Genomic DNA, 7,000 nt, shown 5'->3' on the forward strand with positions numbered 1-7,000 from the left:
GCTTTCATCGTCGGTATCTTCGTCGTCCGAGTAGTAGTACCTCCTGCACATTGTTCCGTCGAACACCTTCACTCGTGAGCACATCATCGTCTTCATATTTGAAGTGTACGAACCAGCCGAAATCCACACCGTGCGCGATGGCGAATTTCTCCCAGCCCTTGTCGAGGTACATCCGGCCTTGTCCGTCAAATAGGACCTCCACGGTCCGGAGACGAGGACCGCAGTCACGCTGCTCGCAGATACACCTTAGCTGGCTCCTTGCCGTCAAGATAGTCCGCAAATTTTTTTGGGAGTTCCTGCAAAGAGATCGAGCGCCGATCGTTTGAAATTAGGGAACCCTTGAAATTAAAGGTTTTTTAGAACATGCCCATAATTAATCACATGCATCATATATGTGGGAACGCGTACGTACCTTCTTGACCAAAGGGTCTTCATAGACGACGATGAAGAACTCCTCTATGATCAATGGCAGTGTTGACGGTGGTGGTGGCAATGATGATGATCCACTTCCCCTTCCCCTTCCCCTTCCCCTTCCGGTCCGCGTCCGAGACGTGGAAGCCATGGCAATGGATAAAGTGTATGTGAACGAAAAGAAGAGAGAGGCAGAACCTATTGACACAAGGGATGGCCGTGTGGGTGTTTATAAGGGAGAGATGACCGTTGTAGGGTTTACACAATAAAATAAGGAGGAGATGACCGTTGTGGGGGTTTATACACAATAAATTAAGGAGGAGACGACCGTTGTGGGGGTATAGTTTATCATTTTACCGTGAAAAGTAATGCCTAAAAGGAAAGTAATGGCTACAAGAAATCGGTGATGGTTTATCGTTTTTGCGTGAAAAGTAATGGGTACAAGAAATGGGTGATGGTGTATCATTTTTTGCGTGAAAAGTAATGGCTACACGAAATGGGTGATGGTGTATCATTTTTGTGCGTGAAAAGTAATGGCTACAACAAATCGGTGATGGCTTATCATTTTTGTGCGTGAAAAGTAATGGCTACAACAAAATCGGTGATGGTTTATCATTTTTTTGCGTGAAAAGTAATGGGTACACGAAATGGGTGATGGTGTATCATTTTTGTGCGTGAAAAGTAATGGCTACAAGAAATCGGTGATGGTTTATCGTTTTTTGCGTGAAAAGTAATGGGTACAAGAAATGGGTGATGGTGTATCATTTTTTGCGTGAAAAGTAATGGCTACACGAAATGGGTGATGGTGTATCATTTTTGTGCGTGAAAAGTAATGGCTACAACAAATCGGTGATGGTTTATCATTTTTGTGTGTGAAAAGTAATGGCTACAACAAAATCGGTGATGGTTTATCATTTTTTGCGTGAAAAGTAATGGGTACACGAAATGGGTGATGGTGTATCATTTTTGTGCGTGAAAAGTAATGGCTACAACAAATCGGTGATGGTTTATCATTTTTTGCGTGAAAAGTAATGCCTAAAAAGAGTTTATAATTTAGCTCGTGAAAAATAATGCAGAAAACCAAACTTTGCGTGAAGCTAACCGACGACGAGAGAGAGAGAGGGTGGTGGCCCCGACCGGAGAGAGAGAGATAGGGGTTATCCTGCCCGTTAGATCATACGATCAACGGTCGTCGGGCACGATCCGCGTGACATGGGCTAGACCAATCGGGGCAATGTTGGGCGTCCGTGAGAGTTTGTGAAGGGAGAGGGCAAAACTGAGTAGTATCAAGAAACCAAGGGCAAGTGAGTAGTAAACAGACTAAGGGATTCAAATATGAGATTTAAAAAATGGAAAATGCGTGTTTTGTACAATGAAACCCATCTTGGCCTACCTCAAACTATTTGCAATACAAATCTACATGAGTGTGAAAATTATGGTCTCATTCAGACAAAGTATGTTTTGGGGAAAGTCTGTTTTGGGTAGGGCTTATTATGGAAAACCATGCACCTTCATAGCTACTAGGTGATTTGAGAAGTGGCAATTTGTGGTGAAACTTGATTTATCTACGATTTATCTATGATTTGAGAAGTGGAAATTTGTGGTAAAGACTCCATGAGTAAGTGCCACTCCTTTTCGGAATTTTTTGCACATTAAATAACTCATTTAACTAGTTAATCCCATTTGTTGACTCTCTCGTTGACCAGCCACTTGAGGGTAAAACTGAGTATATTGCACTAGCCAGTATTAGCACTCAAGGTGAAAACTGAGCATACAAAAAATGCTAGTATATGACTCGAGGGTATACATGAGTATATCTAAATTTCCAAGGTTAGACTCGAGGACGCGTGTTGCGGTGCAGAAGTGGAAGACGTGCCATTGTTGACGCGTGTCGCGGTGCAGACGTGGAAGACGTGCCATTGTTGACGCGGGTCGCATTTAGGACGCGTAAGCCCCTCTCTCCCTCCCTCTTGCACACAGTACGTCTCATTATCGCTCACGCACGAAACCACCCCTCTCACGTCCCATCAACTTCTCCAAAAAACCCCAACCGCCGTACGAGCCCTCCCCTGCCGGCGATGGAGAAGAAGAATGCGCCGGCGGCCATCGCCCCCGAGCCCGTCGCCTCCGAGCCCGTCGCCTCCGAGCCCGTCGCCGCCGAGCCCGTCGCCGCCGAGCCCGTCGCCTCCGAGGGCGGCGCATCCGAGGGCGGCGCATCCAAGCGCGCGCCTCCGTGAACCGGGCCGGTCTCACGGGCTGACGGACCACTTCACAAGATCGGCGAATGCTTATTGGCGAAAGAGGAGTACGTGGACAGCTACTCTGCTATGAGGCAAGTCCGTAGAAATTGGCGCTCAGGTTTACCCGATCCCGACGTGCACCCGCACGAATGGATCATGCTACACCACGCCCTTCCACGCGCCGCTGAGTTCACCTTCCTCCATCTCGGCACATCCCGCTACGTCACCATAGATCTATCTGCAGTTCGTGCAAGGTTCAAATTCCTCGGCTTTTCCCGTGGCGTCACCATAGATCTTATTTTCAATCTTAGTGCTGAATGTTATCTTTTCAATATATTTTAGATTCTACTTCGTCGGCTTTTCCCGTGGCGTCATCGTGCTTGCCCGGAAGAACCCACCGCACAAGATACGGCTGCTGAACCCACTCACAAAGAAATCGAACACGATGTTTGAGGCGCGAATGCCATCTGTTTTTCCGAAATCGATCGGCTGTTATCAAATCCCCGACTATGGTCTTCGTTGCCACACATTACCCGCCGGAAATTGGTTGGGTCGATGAGAGCACTCCAACTAAGGATATAAATGAAGATGGGGATTGGGGAGAAGGAAGATTTTCGATCAAGAACCATGGTTTCCGTTGCATTACCCCGTTCAATGGTGAACTGTATGCGATAGCTGCGGACAATTTTGAGATCGGAAGAATAGTGTGCACCAATATACGAGTTGCGGCAGCGCGCGAGCACTCGTCAAGATGGAGACACTAATTTCATTTCCGGAACTTGGACGTCGAAGTTCTACCTTGTGAAGTCGGATGGTGATCTCGCTGCTTGTGTTGTTGGTCGGCGCGGCTTTGGCGGGCAAACCATTGGTGTACCGTGTGGACACTCGGAGCCGCTCTCTCCATCCGGTCACTAACATTGGCGGTAATGCCTTCTTCGTGAATTATATCCGGTGTATCTCCGTCGACACCCGAGTGTACCCGACACTTCAACCTGGCAGCATCTACTACACGGATTTGGGTTATATCGGAGCGTACTCTCATGATACAAATGCCGGGATGAGTGGCCACTACGTGTGGATAGAATAGGACTCTACAGTTTGAGAAATGAACACGAGGCCATACCGTTTGGAGGATGTATTGGCCTCACACTGCAGACGGAAGGAGTTCAATGAATATTTCCTTGGGGAATTGCACGAATGGAGCGACGGAGAAATATATGAGGAGGAATGAAGAACAAATTAATTCATCCTAATCTTCTTGTTGTCCATACATTGCGTGCGTGATCTTGTATATTTTTGCAGCTTAGTTTGTCGTGAACATTAACAATGTTATTGGCTGCTTTTGGCTGTTGTATGCAGTTTACCTATGTATTATACTTAGTTTTCCGATTATGCTGCTTGTGAATTTATCATATAATAGCTTCTAGATTTGCTACTAGATTTGCTGCCATATTGGGCAAAAAACGAGGGCCAAAAGGCATAAATAACCCCGAGAGATTTGCTACTAGATTTGCTGCCATATTGAAGAAAGACGAAATAGAAGCTTCTCTAGATTTGATACTAATTTGGTGAAAAAGACAGAGAGAGAAAGAGGGGAAAAGGTGCTCTTAAAAATGCCAATTTGGGCCGAGAGAGACAAAACCCAGCTCCTGCTCACGTGCAACCAAACGCTTCTCGTCCTGTCCCACGCGGTCCCTTTCTACCAGCCCCACGCGACGCGGCCCCACACGACGCGGCCCCAAAGACGACGCGGCGCAACACGTCAGCACAGAACGTCCAAATAAACGGATTCCTTCCGTCTGAGCTCCTTCTGCGGGTCTTCAGACAAAGGCTAGGGTAAAACTGAGGAAAAACTAAGGGGCTGGGGAAAACTGAGCACAACTAAGGAACCGAGGGCACGAAAATAGAAATCCCTATTGATTAATAGATGATCATGGTTTTCTGACCAAGAACATTGGATGTTATTAATAACAAGATCATATCATTAGGAAAATGATGTGATGGACACACACCCATAATAAGCATAGCATAAGATCAAGTCATTAAGTTAGTTTTGCTACAAGATTTCAAATACATAGTAACCTAATATTTTGACTTTGAAATCATGTTAATCACCAACACCGGATGGATGCTTTGATGACATCAAACGCCAATTCGTAATTGGGTGGTTACAAAGGTGGCATTAATTATTCTGAAAGTATTATTTGAAGTGCATGGATCAAGAGTGGGATTTGTCCATCCAAATGACGGATAGATATACTCTGGGCCCTCTCGATGGAATGTCATCCAATTAGCTTGCAAGCATGTGACTAGGTCACAAGGGATGTCATATCACGATACGAGTAAAGAGTACTTATCGGTAACAAGGTTGAACTAGGTATGGAGAACCAATGATCGAACCTCGGATAAGTAAAGTATCCTGCGAAAAAGGGAATCAATATCATATGTTAATGGTTCTTTCGATCACGAAGTCATCGTTGAATATGTAGGAGCCATTATGGATCCCCAAGTCCCGCTATTGGTTTTTTATCGGAGAGGTGTCTCGATCATGTCCGCATAGTTCACGAACCGTAGGGTGACACACTTAAGGTTCGATGTTGTTCAAGTAGATATGGAATATGAGATGGAGAACAAATATTTTTCGGAGTCTCAAATGGGATCCAGAACATCACAAGGAGGTCCGGAATGGTCCGGGGAATAAGATTCATATAAGGAAAAGTTATTTTCCGGGGTTCGGAAAAGTTCTGGAATTTTCTGGTGGAAGACCGGAGGGTTTCTAGAAGGTTCCGAAGGTGTCACTGGTGGGCCCACGACCCCGGGAGAGGCCAGGCGCACCAAGCCTCAAGGCCCAGGCCAGCCAACCCCTTTAGGGTTTGGGGGAAACACTAAAAATGGGGTAACTTGGGGGGGGGGCAAGTTTGCTCCCCCCTCCCTTGTGCGCCAGACCAAGATGGGTTTGGGCCAAGGTGGGCAACCCTATCCGCCCCCACTATATAAAGAGGGGAGGGGTGGGTGGCCACATGTCCCCTCACCAACCCTAGCCGTCACACCTCTCCTCCTCATCCTTCTTCCTGCTCTGGCTTAGGCGAAGCCCTGCAAGAATTCACCTCCACCACCATCACGTTGTCGTGCTACTGGGATTCTGAGGGGATCTACTATCTCTACTGCCTGCTGGAATAGGGAGAGGAATGTCTTCATCGACTCCGTACGTGTGACCGAGTGTGGAAGTGTTGCCGGATCGCATCACCAGAAGGATCGTCTTCATCAACCACGAGATTGGATCTCATTAAGTCTCTGGATCTTCGAGGGTTAGTTCTCATCTATCTCGTTGCACATATCTCATAGATTATATCTTGGCTTTTCCATAGATTGGATCTTGGTTTTATTTGTCGTTTGCTGTAGATTTTTTTTGTTTTCTATGCAACGAACCCTACAGTGGTATCAGAGCCATATCTATGCGTAGATCTGTTGCACGAGTAGAACATAATGGTTTTTCGGGCGTTGATGCTCTTGTTGTCGTTTGCTTTTCGTGTACTTTGCATCTTGCGGGATTGTGGGAAGAAGCGTCCTGGGCTAACCTTACATGTCCGTGCACATGATACTTGATCCACGCTTGACATGCAACTTGTATTGCATAACTGGGTCTTCGAGTGTCTGTCTCTCCCACCCTAGTTAAGATCCAATTTACAATATGCACTTGACAACACTTGTATCAGCGTTGTGGTTATTGTTCGTAGGTAAGAACGGTTCTTATTCGAAAGCCCTAAGCCACGTAAAACATGCAAAGAAAAATTAGAGGCGTCTAACTTGTTTTTGCAGGGGCATGTGATGTGGTATGGCCATGATGAGATTATGATTAAATTTAATGTATGAGATGATCATTATTTTATTATGGCAACTGACATGAGCCTAATGGTTGTCTTTAAATTTGTTAAGACCTGCATGTCTATTCATCATGCAATAGCTTTATTCCAAGTAGTTGTTATAGTTGCTATTAGTGATGGACAACCATGAAGCGGCGCCACTGACCTTGACGCCAAGTTGGTGATGATGGAGATCATGTCCGTGCTTTGGAGATGGAGATCAAAGGCACAAGAAGAAAGGCCATATCATATCACGTATTATGAATTGCATGTGATGTTAATCCTTTATGCATCTTATATTGCTTAGATCGCGACTGTAGCACTATAAGATGATTCCTCTCACTAAATATCAAGATAATAAAGTGTTCATCCTTTGTATGCACCGTTGCTAAGACTCGTCGTTTCGAGGCATCACGTGATGATCGAGCTCACTACTAGGAAAAAGGCTTTCAGTGGCGCACCACATATAGCCATCAGTGGCGCACT

This window comes from Lolium rigidum, chromosome 3, assembly GCF_022539505.1.
Source record: "Lolium rigidum isolate FL_2022 chromosome 3, APGP_CSIRO_Lrig_0.1, whole genome shotgun sequence".
Classification (NCBI taxonomy): Eukaryota; Viridiplantae; Streptophyta; class Magnoliopsida; order Poales; family Poaceae; genus Lolium; species Lolium rigidum.